At 44.0% G+C, this 18600-nt stretch overlaps 1 protein-coding gene across 9 annotated transcripts in view; it reads left to right on the top strand.

Moving 5' to 3' along the window:
- The first annotated feature begins 287 nt into the window (after positions 1–287).
- AGPAT4 (1-acylglycerol-3-phosphate O-acyltransferase 4) overlaps positions 288–18600 on the top strand; it is a 128210-nt gene continuing 109897 nt past the window's right edge. For 2 of the 9 annotated variants that reach the window (XM_045009074.1, XM_045009075.1), the window contains exon 1: positions 6452–6630. The gene's annotated coding sequence lies outside the window, so the exon portion shown is untranslated. Of the gene's footprint in view, positions 429–1647; positions 1792–3071; positions 3186–6135; positions 6260–6451; positions 6631–7900; positions 8043–18600 lie in introns of those variants that run through there. The other 7 variants (XM_045009076.1, XM_045009077.1, XM_045009071.1 and 4 more) reach the window with 7 other exon arrangements.

Here is an 18600-nt window from a genome sequence, read left to right as displayed (position 1 = left end):
CCCCAGAGTACAAATGACAAAATTTATTTGACCTGAACATTTCTGTTCTGGTAGGAGGATGGGTCCATAAATTCATCCCATCCTGTACTTTTCGTTTCCTTCTTTTGGGAGATTAATTTTCAATAGTGTTTCATGATGGAAAACTGTGTTCTTATATTTAATTGATGTGCTGAAGGACAGTTACTACTTCTTAGTGTTGGGCAGTGTTATCTGTTAATGCATTTTGAAACAGTGTTTTATTCATATATGATAGTTACCAGCTTTGGAAGCGACTCTGTGGAGGAGCTCTTCAATGGGAGGAGTTATCTGGAGAGTCAGCCTAGACAATCAGAAACATCTGCCTCTGCCTTCTGCAGTATGGGGGGACTGAAAAATCCATCCCTATTGAATTTATGGACCCTTCCCCCTACCAGAATGATAATTTTCAGGTGAGTGAGATAAATTTCCTTATAGATGGGATCATGTAATTAAAGACTGTATTATATGTTTCACTATTTGAGCTCATGGTGTTTGGAACTCTGTATTGATGTTAAATGATGCTTTACTTTTTCATGTTACCATTTTGTGTATTCTTGCTCTTTCTCATTGTGTTCATTCATAAAATCTGCTTTCCCCTCAACAGTCAAAGACTGACAGTAAATGTTTTGGTTTCACAGATGGTGAATGTGTGTGTGTCAGAATATTCAGTATTTGGAAACCTGGTATCTGAAATTTTTTGTTGTTGCATCCAGATTAGTTGAGCTCCTACCCCTTTTTTTTAAGTAATAGGTATTCTGGGGGTTTCCTCCCCCAATAACTCTATGAGCATCGCTTATCTCTCCTATAGGATGTTTATATTGATCATATGGACACCTATTCAGCTTGTTTCAGATCCACTCTTTATAAAAGATTAGCTCCTTTAGAGTTCTGCAGGGTACTGAGCATTTATGCCAGGTGTCAAACACTCTCCATGCCAACTGAAGAACTCACCAGAATTCTTACCGGATTGAGCCCAGATGCTCAATTCCCATGTTCTAGATCTAACACACAGCCTCTAATCAGCGTATGAGGACACAACAGGTACAGTATGACTAGCAGCACTTATTCTCATTTAAAAATGCTCAATGTACTAAAAAAGTATAATTGTATCAGATCAGCTGTGCTTATATTTTAATATAGTATTCTTCTAAAAAGTCTTAGTCACCTGTATATTTGCTTTTCTGCCTCAACTGTTGCATCTCCTGTGCTTCTTATAACTTAGAGGAGGAAAAGATGCAGCTATTGCATTGCATAATACAAATTGATCATATTCCTTTTTAATTAATAATGATGTAATTTACCCAACGTGTTTAGGGCATGACACTAAAACCACTGCTAGCATAGGAAGAAAGCTAAAGTTTTCTCTGTAAATGGAAGCAACAGGATTAAAGGGATAGAAAAAAGTGATGTACAATAGGCTTTTGTTTGGATTCCGGCAGGAGGTTTCTGTAGCAGTGTTTTTTCAAACATGAACCACTTCCTTCTACTACTTGCTGGGGGAAGGGGTGAGTCATAGTACACCAGTAAGTAGCCATCTCGCCTTAACTGCTGAATTGTAGCTTTAAAAGGAAGTGACATGTGGTAGGGAGAGACGTCAGCTGAGAACCACTTTTTTTTTTTTTATGGACCACCCCAGGGTGGAGTCTGGCTTTCTTTCCAGTGTTGGCTGACTTACAGCTCATGCAAACTAGTGGCAATTTCTGAGTCTCAGCCTCTCTCTCCCTTTCTGTCTCTGGTTTCTAAGCACACATGTCAAGGTCTGGCAGGCACAAGGTATGTGATCTGATATTATTCATGCTACTTCCAAAGAACTTCGCTTTTGTTTCTTCTTTACTTGACTAGATTTCTTTAAAAAAGCACGAAGACAGTGAGTGCAGAGAGTCAAAGGACAAAAAGAAGCAGGCTAGAATGAGGTGTTTATGTGAGCAGCATGTGGTTAGAGGCAAGCAGCAGGTTTGCTGGCTCATAGGAAAGAACTACTCTGATCATTTTCCCTTTTTCTTTTCTCCGTTTGTGCAGTACCTTGGTTTCAATTTTTTTTACTACATTTAATCATTTTGCTTGAAAAAGCTGAAGCTGACTAGAATTTTCCTGCTACATATTGGCTCCCTTTGTGCCATGCAACATGCTCTTTCTTTTCTCATTTGTAGTTTCCATGGAAACTACAAATACCATGGACCTTGCCCTAAATATAAATATCTATATTTCTTTCACAATTTTGCATTTGTTGAACGTTTTGGATTGATATTTGCCAGGATGCAGCATGCAATTTGTTGTCTCCCCTCCACTTTCATTTTGGTTTTCCCCTATCACAATAGAGGAGGGGGGCAGGGAGGGATAGTGTTGCCTTGGAAACGGACATTTGTGACCATCTATTCACAGCTGCTTTCATGGAGATGCTTTCTACATCAAGAGGACTGTATCATGCCTAGATAATTAGCTGTTTGAATAAAATGTAGGTATGTATTGAAATAAATGCAGTGTATTCGTCTTCCCATTGTACCTAGAAGAATTCCATAAGCCATAAGAATCTGAGAGCAATGTTTAGAAATAGTGAAGAAGAGGCTGTGTGCTTAGTGCTGGATATATGTTTTAAAGTTTTGGTTGGCTTTTTTTGTTTTAAAGCTGTGGTTTTCTGTAAAAATGAATATATTCAGCCTATCAACAGTAGTAAGAGTAGGTCAACTTTGCCTGTACAACACTGCATTGGTTAGTCCAAATCTTTACTATAGAGCAGAGGTTGTCAAACTGTGGTCCATGAGCTCCATTCAGGTGGTCCGTGGTTAGTTCCCTCTAAGGTGCGTGCCTGGGCGGTCGCACATGAGAGAATGAAGGGCCACCCACCTAATTAGTGGAGCCGCGCTGGTGTGGCTCCAGTAATTAGTTGCCTGGACCCTGAAGAAGATGCACATGTAAGGTGAGGCGGTGGCCTTGTGGGGATTAGGGGGTAGGTGGGAGGGGGCAGTGAGGCAAAAAGGCGGGGAGGAATTTGGGACGTTCAGGGCTGCGGCGGCCAGAGAAAGAGGTGACTTTCCCCAGTTTTAGGGCTGCGGCTGCCGGGGGAAGATGGCCCCTCCTTCCCAGCCTCAGCTCTGTGGTGGGGGAGAGACCCCCTTTCATTTCCAGCCCCAGTGGGGGAGAAAGGGTACATCCATCGCATTAGAGAGGTAAGTCTACTGATATTAAAATCTGAGTTATGTGCTTTTATTTGTAGAACAAAAAAGCTATTTATTTTTTTTGTTATATACCACTTTATCCAAAGTGCTTTACAATAGTTAGCTATGGTACAACAACATTTGGAAAGATCATGAAGTGGTCCTCTGAGACCACAGCAATTTTCAAGTGGTTCGCAAAAAAAAAATCAGTTTGAGAACCATTGCTATAGAGCATTGTTCAGCTGTGAAATGATCCGTAAGAGGATTGATTCAACAAGTGAGTGTTTACCCATGTGTGTACAAAACGGTAAATGAGGATTTGTTCCATTCTGACCAGAACTTTATATTCTGTGCATTTGGTTTTTGTCTCATCCCATATTTATTTGTCTTGCATTTCCAAGACCTGTACGTGCTTAATAAGATGATTTATGCACTTCTAAGACCGTGATTCAACTAATGCTGGCAGTTATACCAAGGGAACATAACCTCACTCTGGACTGATAATCACTGCCACCCCAAACTGAATATCACTTGCAAAAGAAAAAATTAAGAGACCAAGAACCAAACTCTTCTCTTTGACACCAGAGAAGTCCCACTGACTTCCATGTGCTTACTCCAGTGTAACTGAGAGGAAAATTTGGCTTCAGGTGCCTATGGTTTCTGTGTGTATTCCTTACTTTGATACAGAACTAAGGTCTAAAATCATGCTATGTTTTTCTTATATCTTTAAAATTTAACAATGTAAGTGCACACACCTAATCACATTTAAAAAACTTCAATAAATATGCAGGAAAAGTGAGACTACAGGTACAATGCTCTGCAAAAAGGGACATGCATAATCTTTAGTGATACTCTGGCATGGGAAGAGGTTGGAATTCAACCACTGGCTCATAGGGAATATCATGTTGTAAAGTATGCAGTGACCTGAACAGAGAAAAAGTATTCCAGTTGGCTGATGGATGGGATTGCTCTTCGTGAATGTACAGCTCAGCTAAAACTGTTGTCCAGGTTTTTTAATAATCACTAGTTGCTGAATAATGGGTATAATTTGTAGAATCATGTATGTGTGGGGGAAAAAAGCCAAAAATTGCCAAGAACTTAAAAATTGCGTGGTGACAGACTATGAATCCAAGTGATAATTCAGTGTGATGATATTCTGAACAAAAAGAGGGTAAAGAACTCTCAACTGTGCTTTTGGCTGTTTCCATACCTTCACACTGACTCAACAGACAGGCTAGCCTTCAGAGTCATATTTGGAGTTATTACGTAGGCTGTTCTGTGTTGATTTGTGTTTGGGGATGTTGTGCTAAGAGACTTGGGTTGATTTGTGTGGATGGCAGTTGGGCCAAGTAATCCACCATCTGTGTAGTCTCCCTCATACAACCAATTAAAATGATGCATGCAAATTAGCTGTAGGGTGAGACTGGTGACTACTTGAGTTACCTGTGATATCACAATGGTCTAAGACTCTCAGCATGGCATAGGTACATGCCTTACTGTAGCTGTACACCTCATGGGAGTAATCTGTAAAGTTCAAAATGGCTGAGAACTTTAAAAATGGATGGTAACAGACTGTGAAACCCAGTGAAGATTCAGCCGGCCGATATTCTGAACAAAAAGAGCTCTCAGTCAAGCTTGTAGCTCCTTTCATTGCTTCACACTGACTGAATAGACATTCTAGGCTTCAGAGGAACACATAGAATATCATTATAGAGATGCTTTCCATCCATAGAATCTCCCAAGTGTTTCATAAAAAAGCTGTAAGGGATTGTATTTTACAGATGTGGAAACTGAGGCACAGAGAGATCATAGGCGCAGACTCCTGGGTGCTCCGGGGCTGGAGCACCCATGGGAAAAAATTAGTGGGTGCTCTGCACCCACCAGCAGCCAAGCTCCCCTCCCCCCCGTCCCACCTCCCCCCCCCCCCCAAGCACACTGCATCCCCCCCTCCTCCTACCTCCCAGCGCTTCCAGCCTGGCCGCCACCAAACAGCCGTTTGGCAGCGTTAGCACACTCCAGGAAGGGGGGTGGGAGGAGTGGGAACATGGCGTGCTCAGGGGAGGAGGCAGGGAAGAGGCAGGGATTTGGGGAAGGAGTTGGAAAAGGGGTGGGAAGAGGCGGGGCCTCATGGAAGGGGTGGAGTGGAAGCGGGAGCAGAGCAGGGGGTCGAGCACCCACGTGAAAGAGGGAAAGTCGGTGCCTATGAGAGAGGTGAAGTTACTTGCCCAGTGTATCCAGATCAGATCAGAGGCAGTCAGTAACCAAGTTTCCTGATTCCCAATTGAGTGCCTCATCACTACACTACACTACACTCCCTCCTACTGACTATATTAGGTATTTTCCAGGCTACTAGATATAGAATTCAGTTCTTGTCAATCGTATTGCTTTGTATCATAGTCACAAAGTCCTATTCAGCAGCAAATGTGTGTCTGGCTGGGACCACTCCTTCCACTGTACTGTGCAAAGACCAGGAGTTCCTATAGAATTAGCCTAGCTTTTTGCTTAAAAGAAATAAGTCATGGGAAGGTGGGGGCAATTGGGTAGTCTCTCTCGTCTCTGATGAAGGGCAGCTGATTTGCGAGTTGGGTCTCTCCTACCTATAATCACATGCCTGAAATGTTGGCTGTTTCCCCATCCCCAGTTGCAGTTGTGAAGGAAGGGGTCACCTATTTGTGGGAGCTCCCTCCTCTTCTGACACTTGAGATCACTGTTCTCCAGGAACAGTGGAACACTTCAGTATTACAGGAGCTACCTCTTCTTTCTTTTCTATGGGTGATGCTCACAGCTCATAAAGGTGTTTTCAGGTGGGAGACAGTCTTCAGGCCTCTTTTTAGATGACTTTCAGTTGGGCAGGGAAAAGCCTACCTTCTGCTGAGCTATAGGGAAGAACTGAGCATGATCAATGTCTTCTGCAATGCTTTCAAGCAGGGTGAAACCAACCCAGTTCTGCTTTCTTGTCTAGGGGCGAAGGTATTGCGTAAGGATTTCCGCAGGCTGTTGTCAGATTGAAGCGCGTCTTTGGAATATGAGGCAAACTTTCCAGTTTAGGAGTATCACAGAGCTTCTAGGAGGCTGCACCCACTGAGGTAATCTGTGCTTGCGCAAGGCCCTTAAATAGAGTATGGTTATTGTGGGAAAAGTGTATCCCTGTTGGAAATAAAAATACCTATGTGGAGTGACTGTTGTCTGTCGGTCATGTCATACCACTTTAAATTTCTCAGTGCATTACAGGTTGCGGTGTCATAGTAGGGTAGGGATTCTGTCACAGGTATCTTTCATAACAGTCAGGTGGCTGGCCTGGGCCCTACTCAGGGGAGAAGGGTGTAGTCTCACATAATGTGCCCTGATTTTACTGCTTGACATTAGAGGCAAAGTAGAACACTCTGTGCAGCACTCCCTGATGAGGCTTTCTAACCCTGGAGGACACCATACCAGCCCTCCCAGCTCTGCCCCTGAGGTCAGTATAATGAAACCATGCATTACAGCCAAGGCATAATTACTGTATTATACACACATGCTATAGTGCTTTACATCCCCCCACCCTACCCCCAGCTAAGACTAATGATGCAACATCTTCAGCTTCAAAAACACTGGTCTCTGCTACTTCAGCTAAAGGAGAACTCCCCTGGTTTATAGATCTCTTCTCCTTACTTTGGGTCAGCACCAAGAGGGCAATATCAGCACACACTAGTCTGTGTGTTGCATTAGGATACACTAGAGCAGGGGTGGGCAAACGTTTTGGCCCAAGGGCCACATCTGGGTATGGAAATTGTATGGTGGGCCATGAATGCTCACAAAATTGGGGGTTGGGGTGCAGAAGGGGTGAGGGCCCCAGCTGGGGGTGCAAGCTCTGGGGTGGGGCCAGAAATGAGGAGTTCAGGGTGTAGGAGGGGCTCCAGGCTGGGGCAGTGGAGTGGGGAGGATGGGGGCTCCAGTTGGGGGTGCAGGAGGGTGCTCTGGGCTGGGACCGATGGGCTCAGAGGGTGGGAGGGGGATCAGGGCTGGGGGGTTGGGGCACAGGAGGGGGTCAGTGGTGCAGGTTCTGAGTGGCACTTACCTCAAGCAGCTCCCAGAAGCAGTGGCATGTCCCCCCTCTGGCTCCTATGCAAAGGCACGGCCAGGCAGCTCGACATGCTGCCCCCATCCACAGGCGCTGCCCCTGCAGCTCCTATTGGCCGCAGTTCCCAGCTAATGGGAGCTGCGGGGGCAACATGTGGAGCCCCCTGGCTGCCCCTATGTGTAGAAGCCAGAGCAGGGACATGCTTCTGCTTCTAGGAGCTGTGCAGAGCCACAGCACATGTGGAGCAGGGCAAGCCCCAGACCCTGCTCCCCAGCAGGCACTCAAGGGCTGTATTAAAACATCTGAAGGGCTGCATGTGGCCCCCAGGCCATAGTTTGCCCACCCTGGCACTAGAAACTTGTGTTAGGCACCATGCTTCCATCATCAGCAAAACACTCATTAACAACAGCAATTTCCTGACTTTTGTGAGGAAGGGTCCTAGAGACAGCACTGTCTGCTTGGGGTTCATTGCTTGGCTGAGTTATATTTCCACTGTTACTATATGAGGAAATCCTAGTTTCATGGGTGGCTGGCCCCTTTAAGGGGAGTTAAGGGCCAGTCTGTCTGTGATAGAGAACAAACCCATCTCTGCTCACCTGTAAGTAACTAACTGCCTATGCAGCTAATTGGCTAACGAGCACCTGGACCTTGTGAAAGGCTACCAGAGCTGCTAGGGAGAGTAATTCCTATGGAACAGAGAAGGTGAATAGTTAAGGAAAGAAACCTCCTAGCTAGCTGTAGGAGGTTCAGCCTGAAAGGAGCTGTCTGAGAAAAAAAAGCTGTAGGTGCCAGAAAGCCCCTGACTCTAGGTAAGGAATGAAGGTTGAGTGCCTTGTGTTGAAAGGGCCTGGCTGTGGAAGTGAAACTTGGATAGTTTCTGCCTTGTTGCTAAGATGCTTGGGTGAAAGTTTTTCTTCTGTTTGTTGAACTTTCTGTTAATACATTTGACTCCTGGGGGGGGGTATTTGATACATAAAAGCTTTGTTGAACTTATTGGTAACCCCCCTACAGAAATTCAGGCAGGGCTGCATGGCCAGGGATGTGCAGGGATAGCACACAGCTTTTACACCAAAATACAGTTGGGGAGCAGCATTTCAGGCACCCTCTGTAACGTTAGTGTGTGGAAACTCAACCTGCCACAGGACTTCCTGACAGCGAGGGTGTTGTGTGGCCCTTCCCAGTTATGTTTTGGTACAGGTATACTGATATCGTGCTTGATGGGCTTGAGACCACACTTACTTGCTACATGGCATCAGGAAGGTAGTAAGAGAGGGTCTGTGCACTCTCTTCCCCTGCCCCTCACCCCCCAATAAAAAAAAAGTTTGTCTTGCTGCTGTGCTGGAAGGACAGCTCTTCAGAAGTTCCTGACTCACTTCATTTTCTCCACATTTGGCTCTTCAGAAAAGAGATGTGGAGATGTCTGGGACAATGGAAATGAAGTGAAGCAGAAGCATTGGGTTTGGTGGGGTGGATACCCAATAGAGGGTCACTCTGGGGAAAAAAAAGATTTAAAGGAAATGGTTGCAAGCATCTGAATTTGAAAAAAGGAACCAAAAACGCTGTATTGGAATTCAGGCAGCTGTCTAGAAAATAGGGCACCTGATTAGGAGTCAGCAGACCTGGATTTTCATGCTGTCACTGGCTTGTTATTTCACCTTGGGGAAAAATTACTTCAACAATCTGTGTCTCTGTTTACTCTCTCCCTCCCCTCATATGATGAGACTGTAAGCTTTTGAGGTAGGGTTGCCAATCCTTCAGGATTGGCCTGGAGTCTTCTGGAATTGGCATTGATCTCCCGGTGACTATTGAAAGCAATCTGGGAGACTTTAATAGGATATTTTAAGAAAATGACATTACATTATGTGGACGGGGGGGGACTCTCCCAGAATACCTTCAGTCAGAGTTGGCAACCCTATTTTGAGGGCAGGGACAGTCTTCAACTCTCTGTACAGCACCTAGCACAATAGGGCCCTGGCCTCAGTTTGGGCCTCTAGATGCTACTGTAATAATTGAAAATGGGAGAGGCAAACAAGCAGAATGACTTATTACCAGCCAAAGAGACTGAAGGACTTTTGTAAACGTATGAGGGTAAACAGTACAAGACCGAAAATAGCCCCAATCATCAACGAGAAAGGGAGTGAAATTGGAGAGTTTATTTTTCTTGCTAACATTAAACTAAAGCCTAACTTTGCATCTGGGTCTACATGGCTATGTAAGGGTTTCTGTGGATGCAGTTGCAGGATTGGTGCCTAGGCCAGGACAATAAGAAAGGAGAGAAGACCTGATTAAAATTGTTGCTAAAAAGCTGGCAAGAGAATACCTGAAAAACTTGAACAGCAACTGCTCCTAGTGGTCTCTCCATTTCATGAGAGAGATTTCCAGCAGTAGCTATATGATAGCTAATGCATGCCCTCTGCTCCACACACACTCAACCCAACCTGCCCCTTCCACCCACAGTTACTCAAATGTCTGGAGACATCCAGGGATAGAGAGCCGGTGCCATTCGGGTTGTTGCTTCCCATTTCCACTTGGCAAGAGGGAGTTGTGCACAGAGGGTCACATCTGCATACAGACCCTGTAGAAGATAATTGTCTATGAATCATGCTGACATTGAGGCTTGTGTAGCTTTGGATATTTAGACAATATTAAGTCTAAAATAGAGATTGAAACAGTCTTTGAATATCCACAAAGCCATGCATTTCTGAGCTGATGGCAGGGGCCATCTTAGAAAAGTAATATCAATGCTGTCAAACCTACAGCTGAGTGAGGGGAAAATGGGAGGGACACCAATGTAATGTGAGGTTTACTGCTGAAGTTCAAATGCTACATGGTGTTGAATGTGAGTTTTCTAATACTGGCTCACAGCTCTATTGGCAGTAGGGTGACCAGACAGCAAGTGTGAAAAATCGGGGTGGGGGGGTAATAGGAGCCTATATAAGAAAAAGACCCCAAAATCGGGACTGTTCCTATAACATCGGGACATCTGGTCACCCTAATTGGCAGAGTTACTTGAGTGCCTAGGGGTTCAGTGTGTCTCCCCCCACCTCCAAAATCACAGATGTAGCCAGAACACATTAGTCTTCCTTCCTTTTCCCCAGGAACCTGCTACTGACTATTCCCCTAAATATTTCCAAAAATACTTGGACCATTTCTTCAGTGTGCTACATTCTCTCTCGCTCTCCCCCTGCAATCCATCTTAACAGGACCCAACACCTGGAAGTTTGGGACAAGTGGAGAGTGTCTCGCACTGAAATTTGGGTCTGCCAACTAGGGCCTACTCCAAAGTTCATTAAAGTTGATGAAAAGACACTCAGAGGCAGATTTTTTAAAGTATTGTAGGTGCCTAAAGAGTGAGAGTGGTGTTTTTGTAAATCCTACCATGAGTGAATCTGCATCTTGAGGTACCTAAATACCTTTTTAAAAATCTGGCTCCCACTGACTTAAATTGGCTTTGAATCAGATATAATTGAAGGATTCTGCTGAACGGGAGTTCAGATTGTTTTGAACTGGTCCTGGCTTTGCATTATGAGAATACAAGTATTCTCATAGTTACTCTACATTCAGCTACTTTGAGGGGTCAAGTTTTCCAAGCTGTTACGGTCTAATCCAAAGCCTGTTGAAGCCAATGGGAATCTTGTCTTTCAACAGACTTCACTGGGCTTTAGATCAGGCCCCAAATGAGGTTTGTTGTGTGGTGGGTTTTTTTTTTGGTTTTTGTTTTTTTTAAATTTTTTATTTCAGCTTTATCCTCTGCATTCCAGAACCCCTGACAGATCTTCATGCTCTAATGCCCTAAATTCCACCAATTAAATACCAAGGATTTTGCCATCCAATTTTTCAAATTAAAAGTGATTTGACTAAAGTGTAAAAATCTTGACATTCATCTCTGAGACTGAGCTGCGTGAAAACTGGGTGTGTAAGGATAGTTAGGCTTTACCTGCCATTCATATGTTTCTTCTGTGTGGGTGCAGCGCAGGCTTCTAATGAGAGATTTTCCTTTGAACTCACTGGAATGGAGTTTTGGCTTGGTGCATACATTCTTTTATATTTTCCAACTGCTAGGTGTTGCCTGTTGGTGGTGGAAGTTTATATCTCTGCATAATATATGTTGAACACTGTTTTCCTCTTCAGTTTAATAAGATTTATCATTGTCTTTTTTTAACAAGGCATGGGTATTTTATTATTCCTTCTGTGTGGTTCTATTCTATCCCAACTCTGTATTTGCATGTAATAATATTTTAATATGAAAGTTACACTGCTTCCGCCAGTTTTAAACTTTAAGCCAATGTCAGGGATAAATGGCAAAGTACTTAATTGGGAGAGGTGTCCTATGTGATACTCTAAAGATCTGTCTTAAGTCGATTATCTCTTCAGATGTTAATGAAATTTGCAGTCAGTATTCAATCAGGAGTATTCAGTAAATCCAAACACTTTATGGAGAATTTACAGGATTTTTTTTTTTCAAATTTCACCTTTTATCTTCAACCCATATTATTTTGAATTAACTTATTTTCATTTGTAATCAGTAGAACTGTGCTCTGTTTGAGCAGTGCTACTAGTAATAATGTCTAGGTCTTATATAGCACTTTTCATCAGTACATCTCAAAGTGCTCTCCAAAGGAGGTCAGTATCATTATCCCTATTTTACAGATGGGGTGCAGAGAGGTGATTTGCCCAAGGTCACCCAGAGGCAGGAATGGAAGCCAGGTCTCCCGAGTCCCAGTTCAGTGTCCTGTCCACTGGTCAACACTACTTCTATAATCATGATTATGCTACCTGTGTCTGTATTGCTGCTAATGGTGCAGTAGAAAACTTAAGTATTGGAATTACTTCTGCAAACTTTGATGGTTTTCAGTACCATCAATTTCCCAGGTCACTGGCTTTATCCCCTTTCTTTATGCCACTTCCAGGATCCTTTTAAAAAAGATTTCCCCATCATCAACTGCAAGCTAGTATTCCCAAGACAACTTACGCTATTCAGAAGCCATATGTTCTGTCCCTTTTCTGCAGTGAAGTTAGGAACTAGACTCCTGCCAGAAGTTCAGGGAGGGCTGCCAGAATTTTATTTTATTTTTTTTTAAATCCACATAACTCCATTTAAGTATGAACAGGTTGCTGAGGAGGAACACCAGTGACTTGGTCTTTGAAGATGTTTCTCAAGCAAACTATGTTGTCATCTTTACAGAGGACTACTGTTTACCTTCTGGATATTGTGGAGAAAGTATCCAGTGGTGTCTTTTTGAGTCAGCCAGGTTTCCAGGTGGGAATAATGAAGGTCTTACGTGCATTATATTACTACTGCTACATTTTGGACTTTAAGGACCAGATCCACAAAAGTACTTTGGCACCTAAGTCCATGGTTTAGTCCCTAAGTTCTAGTTTTGGTTCTGCTGTGATCCAGAAAACCCCTGCTTGATTGCCACTGAACTTTATAGGCACCTAAACTCAGTGCCTAAATATTCTGTGGTAAAAGTTCCCTTGGTGCTTAAGTTTCTGCCTCTGGGCCTGCACGCTTCTGCTTCATCTGATCCGGTAGGCATGCTCGGCGGTTGCCTACTGGATTGGGTCCCATTCAAAATTCAGGAACGAGGTGGTGGTGTCCCTCTTACAACTTCGAGCTCAGTTAGAGCACTCACCTGGGATGTGGGCAACAGTTCCCCCTTCTGCCTGAGAGGAAGGAAGGACTTGAACAGGGATTGTTCTGATGTGAGAGTCCCCCAATCTGTCTTGTTGAAGCTATTGGATAGTGTGTAATTTTTTCATTGGAGCAGGAAGACTGGACTGTGGGTCTCCCACCTCCCTGGTGAGTCCTCTAAGCACTAGACTAGAGTCATTTTGGTATGCATGGGTGTCAGGTTGCATAGGCAGGGGGAGGCATTGCCTCCCCAAACAGCCAGGTGTGACCCCGCCCCCTGCCATGATGCTCCCTGTGTACAGCGGCAGCTCCAGTTCTCCTGGCTCTGAGTCCTGCCCTTCTGGCACTCCTTTGGGGCCTGGGGCTAGCCATGGGACTGGGCCAGTGGCTGCGGTGTGGAGGGAACGGGGGCGCTGCTCTGGGCTCCAGTGGAGCTCCAGCAGGGTCCTTGGGTGGAAGGGACAGGGCTGGGAGCTAGCATCCCCAACTGGCAGTTCATGTGCTGCCCATGTTGGTATGTCTACACTGCAATTAAAAACTCACCTCTTGCCTGTGATAGCCTGAGACAGAGTCAGCTAACGGGCTGTTTAATTGCACTGTCGATGTTTGGGATCCAGCCTGAGCCTGAATGTGTACACGGCGATTACATCCCCTTTGCCCAAGCCAGCAAGCCCAAATCAGCTGGCATGGGCCAGCCACAAGCTTTGAATTGCAGTGTAAACAAACCCTCTCTCTCTAGCTCGATGACGCTTTCTTTATCCAAAGTGAAACTGAACCTGCATCTCTCACATCGCAGGTGAGTTTCCTAGGCTCTTAAAAGTTTAGGCACTGCAGTGCTCATAAAGTCCCTTTGTGGAGCCCGGCCTAAATTCAGAATCTCCAAATCATAATAGAGACCCACCAAACTTACTACTGAGTACCCTGTTTTTATTCCTTCCCCTTCCCACCACTCAGAAATAAGTTAGGATCAGATTTTAGAGGGAGAGAGTGGACTGGATCACACTCTGTGTTCGTACCTGCTAAGTCATCCATTGGCACCAATAGACTCCATCTACCCTGGGTTTCCTTCTGTGTAAAATAGGGATAGTAATACCCCAGACAGGTGCTGTGAGGCTTAGTTCATTCATGTTTAAGTGGCTTGAGCACCTCCACTGAAAGGAGCTGTATTAATGCAGCAATAAATACATTTTAAAAATCCTACTGTTTCCTAATTGTACACCCAAAAGGACCTGATCTTGCAAACACTTCAGTAATTTCACTTGTGTACATATATGGGTAGTCCTGCTGGACTCAAGGGTGACTAGTTGCCTCAAAACTGCTCATGCATGCAAGTGTTTGCAGGACATAATGTGTTGCTGGTGTGTAATTGTAGTAAAACTTTTCTTTTTTTAAATGGCTTTGTCATTTGTCTTTAAGAAAAATCAAGGGCTCACCATGGGTAGGGACTGGAAATAAATGTTTAAACTCCAAAACTAAATAACATGTGAGAATTCACCCTTGTTCAAGACAGCAAGGACTACACTCGGTGAGGTTCAAAGGCAATAAGACACCTGGAGCTTCTGCTAACCCTCTGCTCAGGTTGCATCTGCAGAAGTGGACTGTAGCCCATGAAAGCTTATGCTCAAATACATTTGTTAGTCTCTAAGGTGCCACAAGTACTCCTGTCCCCTCTGCTCAGGGTGAATTTCCCCCATAGTTTTCATTTTAAAACAAGATAGCAACTTTTTTGGGGGGAGGAGGAGTCCTCTAGTCTCTTCCAAGCACTCTCAGCAAACCACTTTCAAATATAAAATCTATCTCTAAGCTTCAGTGCAGCCAAAAGAACTTCTAGGCCCAGAGAACAGTAGAAAACTTGGAGCTGTCTTACCTTGCATACCCTAAATAATGCCCATTTCAGAACATTATCCTTTTAAAAGAGGTGTGAACTCAGTGATGATTGGCACCCCTGGATCATCATCGTGTCCTGTATCCAGTCTACTGCTTGCTCCAACCCCCTCAGAAATGCTGAGCTCCATGCTCTTTGCACACATCTTCCCCCGCCTGGCCACCTGCAGCATTGCTCTCCATTCCCTCCCCATAACTCAGCATTCATTGTTCCACTCCCCACATTCCCTGACACTGTCATACTGCTGTGAACAATTAGTTGGATTTAATTGGTTCTTTTCAGAAGCATATGTAAAACTGCTTCATGTATGGCTGCTCCCTTTGAAAATGACTCAGGCGGCTGCTCCCAGGCCTCATTATTTATATTATCGTATTGCCTAGGACCCTCTGTTATGGACCAGGACACCATTGTTTTTCTCAGCTTGCCTTCATCCACTTATCTTACTGTGCTCAGATATGTGCAAGCATGCACTCACTTCTTGAGAGAGAGAAGCAGCGTTCAGGGTGATAGAGCAGACAGCAACATTCCTCTGCATTGTTAGCAATGGAATTAAATCATATACAAAGAGCAATATGCTGTGGGAAACAACCTGGAAAGAGCTTGCACCACTCCTTTACTGCTGAAAGCAGGCAAAAGGCTTTATTAGTTAGCTATTTCTGGGCTTATTTTTCCCCTCTTACATCAGCTGGGACACTGTCAATGTGATTATTTTAATGGACCAACTTTTTAAAAATTCCAGTTTGTGAAGGAGCACTCTTTAAACAATTCCTTTTAAAAATAAGTGTTTTCCTACTTCCTTGTTTATGACTATAAAGCTCTTTCAGCAAAGGATGAATCGACTATAAAGGGGAATTGAGTATAAAGGCCCCAGTTGAGGAAAGCATCCCTCTTTAGGAAGGTACTTCAGCAATAAGAACTGCCATAGTGGGTCAGACCAAAGGTCTATCTAACCCATTATCCTGTCTTCCAACAATGGCCAATGCCAGGTGCTTCAGGGGGAGTGAACAGAAAAGGTAATCAGCAAGTGATCCATCACCTGTTGCCCATTCCCAGCTTCTGGCAAACGGATGCTAGGAATGCCATTGAGGCACCTATCCTCCATGAACTTAAGTAGTTCTTTTTATGAACCCTGTTATAGTCTTGGGCTTCACAACATCCTTAGGTAAAGAGTTCCACAGGTGCATTGTGTGAAGAAATACTTCCATTTGTTTGTTTTTAAACTATTATGTCATTTGGTGACCCCTAGTTCTTGTTATGAGAGAGTAAATAACATTTGCTTATTTACTTTCTGCACACCAGTCATGATTTTATAGACCTCAATCATATCCCCTTTAGTCATCTCAGTTGAAGTCCTAGTCTTCTTAATCTCTCCTCATTTGGAAGCTGTTCCATACCCCTAATCATTTTTGTTGCCCCCCCCACACACACACATAATTTTTTTTTTAAATGGGGCAACCAGATGTGCATGTAGTACTCAAGTTGTGGGTGTACCATGGATTTTTATAGAGGCAATATATTTTCTGTCATATCTATCCCTTTCCTAATGATTCCCACATTATCTTTTTTTGACTGCCTCTGCACATTGAGTGGATGTTTTCAGAGAACTATCCACAATGATGCCAAAATCTTTCTTGAGTTGTAACGGCTAATTTAGACCATCATTTTATATGTATCGTTGAGATTGTTTTCCACTGTGCATTACTTTGCATTTATCAACACTGAATTTCATCTGCCATTTTGTTGCCCAGTCACCCAGTTTTGTAAGATGCCTTAGTTACATCCAAAGCAGATTGCAAAGAGTTAAAAACTACTCAAGATTGTATCACCTGCAGATTTTGCCATCTCATTGCTTACCCCCTTTTCCAGATCATTTATGCTTAAGTGCTGTTCAAGTCAATGATATTTAAGCATGGGATTCAATGCAATCCTGAATTGGGACCTCAGGGCCTGATCTTATGCCCTGAAGTCAGTGGCATTTTGCTAGTTGACTTCAGTGGGAACTGGATCAGGCTCTAAGAGAACAAATGGAAAAATAGAGACAGTTCTTCCTGTAAACTCCCTCAATTATAGCTATTGTGGCATCTATTGGACTATGCTTTCTTGGGGAGATGCTGTAGTGTTACTCATGTACGTACTTGCTAACCACAAGCAAGAAGAACAAAACACGATTTCCTGTGACTTGCTGTGTGTGTGTATATATAGAAGCATGATTAGAGGAAACTCTTGTACTGCAGATGATTTGAAATTGGTTTTAGAATAATGCTTATTTCTTGTTGTTGGTTGTTTGAATAAAAGCTTATTTAAACCCAGTACTGAGGCTGCTTTGTTGCCTGACTGCATTCCCTGCCTCAGCAACTGGTTCTGTTTTGAGAGTCAGTTTCAGTCAGCAATAACTGTGGCAGTGTGCAGTGTCCTGTAAGGTGTCTGGCTGTTCTAAACTTCCCACTGAAGCTCAACACTTTGGACTGTCATTCAGCAAAGCACTTAACCATAGCCTGGATCTGTAATGAGACTTAGACATGACAATGCTGAGCACTGCAACACCTAACTTTTAGACGCCTAGAAAATCACTAGTGCAATAATGGGATCCACGAAGCCTGGGTTAGGTATCTAGGCTCCCTATACAATGCATAGACAAGGACATGCCTAAAGAATGGGATCCACAAAAGCCAGGATGCTCAGCAGGGAACCACCTGGCCAGCCAATGGGAGATGCTGACGAGAGGTGTCCTAAGCCCCATACCTCTCATGGAATTAGATGCCTAAATCCTAGAGACAGCTGGGAATCACCTGAAGTCAAATGGCTTAGAAACCTAAGCTGCTGCTTGCAAGAAATGCAAGAAGTGGTTGTGCCTCGGTTTCCCTTATAACTTTTAGTCCAGTGGTTAGAGCACTCACCTGGGCTGTGGGAGACTGGTTTAATCCCACCCCCTTTCTGCCTGATGGGGAGAAGAGGCAATTAAACCTGTGTCTCCCACATCCCAGATAAGAGCTCTAACCACTGGACTAAACATTTTATAAGGAGGCACGTCCTCCTCTGGATTTTGAATGGGCCCCATTCTAAGAGATCAGCCCCACAGGCGAGGCGAGTGATGTGTATGTCTCTCCCTTCCCTTGAATGTTTCTCTCCCATCCCCACCCTTCCACCTGATTTAAGGATTGTGCTGGGACTTGTATGGGAGATAAATGTCTGGATCCTTAGTGAGACAGCAGTGCACATGCCTAGAGGCAGGAACTTAGGCATGTAGGGAACTTTTTATAGTGAAAAATGTAGGTGCCTGCTGAGTTAGGTGGCAGCTCAGTGTGAGTTTTGCAGTGTCTAACGCTGGGACTAAGCGCCTAAACCCCAGATTTAGATACTTTAGTCTGTTCAACAAATCCATCCATATGCAGCAAAACAGTTTAAACTCATGCTTTGGTTTAAACACAGTGCTCTAAGGTAAAGCATATCTTAAGTACCACTTGTAAGCGTAGCAGGTACAAAATGCTCAGGGAGAAATGTGATTTCAAGTTGTGTCCCATTAGTGTAGCCTAGAGCCCAGAGAAACAGGGCAGTTTGACTGAATTTGCTGCTACAACTCTAAAATTCTGTTCCTGACGCTCTCCGCCCCAGTTTATGCGACTTTTAAGCAAGTTGCATAATCTCCTTGTGCAACTGTCATGGGCTAGCTGTCCTTTAAGGGGACTCGGCTCTGCTTTTCCTGTGATGTGGCAGTTAACCCCCAGCTGATCCTGATCTGGTGACTCAGTTACAGTTAGTGATCCCAGCTGTGACAGGATCAAGGCGGACTACATAGAGATGAAAGAGAATGCAGTGAAGGAGACCCAGGAAGGAAGAGCAAGGGAGC

Source organism: Mauremys mutica, chromosome 3 (assembly GCF_020497125.1).
Source record: "Mauremys mutica isolate MM-2020 ecotype Southern chromosome 3, ASM2049712v1, whole genome shotgun sequence".
Taxonomy (NCBI): Eukaryota; Metazoa; Chordata; order Testudines; family Geoemydidae; genus Mauremys; species Mauremys mutica.
This window is presented reverse-complemented; position numbering and strand designations above follow the sequence as displayed.